The 5,440-nt window shown below is 37.6% G+C and overlaps 1 pseudogene; it reads left to right on the plus strand.

Annotated features, from left to right (window-relative positions):
• Positions 1 to 3,428, plus strand: part of LOC124898107 — an 8,602-nt pseudogene extending 5,174 nt beyond the window's left edge.
• The last annotated feature ends 2,012 nt before the right edge of the window (positions 3,429 to 5,440 follow it).

The following is a 5,440-nucleotide window of genomic DNA, read 5'->3' on the forward strand; positions in this document are numbered from 1 at the left end:
CCCAAAACCATAGGTGAAGTGAGAAGCTTCCATGGGTTGGCTAGTTTTTATAGACATTTTGTCAAAGGATTTAGCACCATTGCCTCCCCTTGACCGAAGTGATTAAAAAGGATCGGCCTCTTAAGTGGGGAGATGAACAAGCTAAGGCCTTCGAGGACTTGAAAGCTATGCTTATCTCGGTCTCTTTGCTACAATTGCCGAATTTTGACAAGACTTTTGAGGTCTAATGTGATGCAAGCAAAGTCGGCATAGGCGCGGTTTTAATGCAAGAATTGAAGCCTATTGCCTACTTTAGCGAAAATCTCAAAGAAGCAACTCTAAACTACTCTACGTACAATTTAGATTTGTATGCCTTGATTAGAGCCTTGGCCACTTGGCAACATTATTTGTGGCCTAAAGAATTCGTGATCCAAACAGATCATGAATTCTTGAAGCATCTACAGGCACAAGACAAGCTTAACCGGCGGCATGCCAAATGGATTGAATTTCTTGAAACTTTCCCTTATGTTATTCAATACAAGAAGGGTAAATACAATGTGGTTGCCGATGCTTTGTCCCGAAAACATGTGTTTGTGTCTACTTTGTCGTCTAAGTTGATGGGGTTTGAAAGCCTCAAGTCTTTATATCTCGAGGACCCTCACTTCGCTCATATCTATAGGGAAAGTGAAGAGTTGGAAAGGGATAAGTGGGTTACGGATAGGGGTTCCCATCCCTATACCAAATTTGATGCATACTTGTTTAAAGATAGATAATCGTGTGTTCCCTCAAGTTCGTGGAGAGAATTATTTGTGAGGGAAGCACACAATGGCGGTCTAATGGGCTATTTTGGGGTCGAGAAGACCCTCAGAATTTTGGAAGAACAATTTTATTGGCCTAGAATGCACAAGGATGTGGCCCAGATATGCGGCCAATGTGTTGAGTGCAAAGGAGCCAAGTCACGGCTCCAACCCCACGGGTTGTACAACCCATTATCCACCCCTTTGTGTCCTTGGCTTGACATATCATTGGACTTCGTGTTGGGATTGCCGAGGACTAGAAGGGGGCGAGATAGTATTTTTGTCGTGGTGGATCATTTTTCCAAGATGGCTCACTTTATTCCTTGTTCTAAATTGATGATACGCCTAGCGTAGCCTCTTTTTTTGTTGATAATGTTGTAAAACTTCATGGTGTTCCAAGGACCATAGTGAGTGATAGGGATTCTAAATTCCTAAGCCACTTTTGGAAGTCCATGTGGGGTAGACTCGGTACTAAGTTGTTGTTTTCGACTTCATGCCACCCACAAACCGATGGCCAAACGGAAGTAGTAAATAGGACCTTAGGGTCTATGCTATGGTCCATGGTTAAAGGAAAAATGACTTCTTGGGATGAGCACTTACCATTGATTGAGTTTGCTTATAATCATATTATACACTCGAGCACGGGGATGACACCCTTTGAGTGTGTATACGACATCAACCCCCTCACTCCTTTGGATTTAACCCATTTGCCAAGTGATCTTGTGATAAGCTTAGATGGAAGCAAACGGGCCGAGGCCATGAAAAAGCTACATGAAAAGGTGAGGTTGCGGTTGGAGAAGAAAAACCAAGAAGTTACGAGACGAGCTAACAAAGGAAGAAGAAAGCTCATTCTTAAACTGGGAGATAGGGTATGGGTGCACCTAAGGAAGGATAGATTCCCGTCTCACAGGAATGCTAAGTTGATGCCACGGGGTGATGGCCCATTCCAAGTATTATAAAGGATCAACGACAATGCCTACAAGATTGATCTACCTCCAGAATATCAAGTGCACAACACTTTCAACGTGTGTGATCTCTCTCGGGTGGAAACGGTGGAGGATGGCAATGATCCGAATTTGAGGACAAATTCTCTTCAAGATAGAGAGGATGATACGAGAATTCCTAGCTCAAGACCTTTCACACGAAGGCAAGCATGTGAGTTGCAACGACTCCAAGCATTGTTCACATTCTTGGCCATGTGTGAGGCCCTTGTGAGCCCATCTAAGGGCCTATATTTAATAAAATGTAAAGAGGCCCACCAAGACACCCCAAACCCACCCACTTAAATGCCAAGGGTAATTTGGTATTTGTCCCTCCTTTCTAAGTAACTATATAAGCCATGTAATAGGTCTAGTCTTGCTTTAGTTCATTCCTATTATTCAAGAAACAAAGACTTGTAAATTTTTTACTTCTCTTTCTCATCATTTGGAGAGGCCAAAACCAAATTCTCACTAGTAGAGTGATACTAGTGTTGTATCTTGGCTAGAAACTAGGTTCTTGAGGTTCTTTGAGTTCCTCTTGGTCCAAGTAAGAACTTGGTATTTATATTTATTAGTCTTAGGGTCCTTTCTCTTGTTAGGGTTCTTAGATTAATGAATATTGTGTGTCAAGTTTCTATCTCTTTCTTTGTAAATCTTGTTAACATTGTGTTGTTGAATATAAAAGTCTAGTGAAGCCGTGTGGGGCTCTTTCGATTCACTAGCAATATTGTCTTTGTTGTTCTTGTTTTGAAACTCACCTTTCTAGTTCAAACAAGTGTTGCAAGCCTAGTGAAGTCGTGTGTGGCCATTTTCGATTCACTAGCACTTTGTTGTTCATCTTGTTGTTCTTGTGTTGGTTGGAATCTCTTGATACACACTTAGCATTATATCAAAACCAACTCTAACACCATTAGAGGTTACTAAGAAATTAACTTTTATAGAGTATGACCTCCAAGTTGGTCCATCTGATGATCCAGAAATAGATGACATACTTGGTTATCAACAACTGGTTGGCAAGTTGCTTTACCTCACTATTATAAGACCTGACATTTGTTTTGCAGTACAAACGTTAAGCCAATTTTTGTAGAGACCTAAACAGTCTCACTTGAATGATGCACTAAGAGTGGTAAGGTATCTAAAGGGTAATCCTGGACTTGGAATCCTACTTAAAGTAGATGAGATCACATCTATGACTGCTTTTTGTGATTCTGATTGGGCATCTTTTCCCAACACTAGAAGGTCAGTTTCAGGGTATATAGTCATGATTGGTGATTCTTTGGTTTCTTAGAAGTCTAAGAAACAACATACAGTGAGTAGAAGCTCAGCAGAAGCCGAGTATAAGAGCATGGTAGCTGCAACTGCAGAAGTGATTTGGCTGACTGGGTTATTGACAGAGCTTGGAGTAACCTTAACCATGATAGTGAAGTTTTTTTGTGATAAGAAAGCTGCATTACAAATTGCTGCTAATCCTATTTTCCACAAGAGAACTAAGCACATAGAAATCGATTGTTATTTTGTCAGAGAAAGAATCAAATCAGATTTGATGCAACCAGTTCATGTCCCCTCCAACATGCAACTAGCTGATCTCATGACTAAAGGACTTCTAGCAGCTCAACATCAGTTTCTTCTTTCAAAGTTGAGTGTCCTTGATGTTTTACGATCACCAGCTTGAGGGGGATTATAGAGACTAGTCATTTAGATTGTTATTGTTTGTTAGTAAGTTAGTGGTGTACAATTGTCAATATTAGTAGAGTAGGATATTAATGGAGGTCAGTTATTTTCTCTATAAGTAGCAATTGCATCAGTAACAATGTAATAAGAACAATCATTTTCTTCCAATCAATAAGAGGCTTGTTCATTCTCCCATATCTAAGGACCATATCAACAAACTTGGTTCTACAGTTCTAGGCATTTTATCAATGTACAACAAAAAGAACCATGCTTTGTCTATGGAAAGAGTGAGCATATTTCTCAATTTTGTAGATACCAGAAACATGGGCCTACACCTCAGGCAAACGTTACCGAAGAACCTTTTGTGGCAATGCTAACAGACATAAACATGGTGATGAATGTTGATGGATGGTGGGCTGACTTTGGTGCAAACCATCATGTCTGTTATGACAAAGACTGATTTAAAAAATATACAAATTTTGAGGAGCCCAAAACTATCATGCTTGGAGATTCACACACAAGTCAAGCACTTGGAATGGGGGATGTCGATTTGAGATTTACTTCTGGAAGATTGTTAATCTTAAAATATGTACTTTATACTCCTTCCATGAGAAAAAAATTGATGTCAAGTTTTCTTCTTAATAAGGCAGGCTTCAAACAAATTATTGAATATGACCAATATGTAATTGTGAAAAATAATATTTTTGTGGGAAAAGGGTATGCATGTGATGGTATGTTCAAGTTGAGTGTTGAAATGAATAAAACATCTACTTCTGTTTATATGCTTTCTTCTACTAATTTTTGGCATGTTCGTTTGTGTCATATAAATGATCGTTATGTGGGAATCATGAGTAGTTTAGGATTAATTCCAATGATAGTTTAGGATTAATTCCAATGATCAAAAAAATTTTGAAAAATGTGAAGCTTGTAGTAAAGCTAAAATCACAAAAAGTCCTCATTTCCAAGTTGAAAGAAAAACTGAATTATTAGAATTAATTCATACTGATATTTGTGAACTTGGTGAAATTTTAACTCGTGGAGGAAATATATATTTTATCACTTTCATTGATGATTTTTCTAAATTTACATATGTTTACTTAATGAAAAATAAAAGTGATGCATTTGAGAATTTTAAAAATTTCCTCTATGAAGTTGAAAATCAGTTTAATAGAAAAATAAAAAGAATTAGAAGTGATAGAGGCCGTAAATATGAGTCACTTGAGTTCAATTTTTTTGTAAGATCATTGGGTATAATTCATGAAACTCCTCCTTCTTATTCTCCTGCATCTAACAGTGTAGCGGAAAGGAAGAATAAAACTTTGATTGAGTTAACTAATGTCATGTTAATTGAGTCTTGTGCACCTTTAAGTTTTTGGGGTGAAGCTCTTTTGACTGCTTGTTATGTGTTGAATCGTGTGCCCCATAAAAGGATGAAATTGACGCCTTTTGAATTACCGAAAGGTCATAAGACAAATTTGGGATATCTAAGAGTTTGGGGTTGCTTAGCCTATGTAAGGTTAATGGATCCTAAAATCTCTAAGTTGGGTAAAAAAAGTTACTACTTGTGCTTTTCTTGGTTATGCTTCAAATAGTACAGCCTATAGATTTTTTAATCTTGAAGATAGCATGATAATAGAATCAAGTGATGCATATTTTCATGAAGATAAATTCCTTTTTGATTCTAAAAATAGTGGGGGTCATGGGACTAAAGAAAATATTTTGTCACTACCTAGTTCATCTACTTCTATTCCCTTTTGATTCTAAAAATAGTGGGGATCATGGGACAAAGAAAAATATTTTGTCACTACCTAGTTTATCTACTTCTACTTTAAATGATAATGAAAATGATGACTTTGAGTTAAGAAGAAGTAAACGAGTTAGAGTAGAAAAAGATTTTGGTCCTGATTATTACGTTTTTAATGTTGGAGATGACCCTGTTTTGCTGAGAAATTTTAACTTTTTGAGAAGAGTCGCCACTTAATTTTGAAAAGGAATTAAGAAACCTTTAGAGCG

This window comes from Capsicum annuum, chromosome 4 (genome assembly GCF_002878395.1).
Source record: "Capsicum annuum cultivar UCD-10X-F1 chromosome 4, UCD10Xv1.1, whole genome shotgun sequence".
Taxonomy (NCBI): Eukaryota; Viridiplantae; Streptophyta; class Magnoliopsida; order Solanales; family Solanaceae; genus Capsicum; species Capsicum annuum.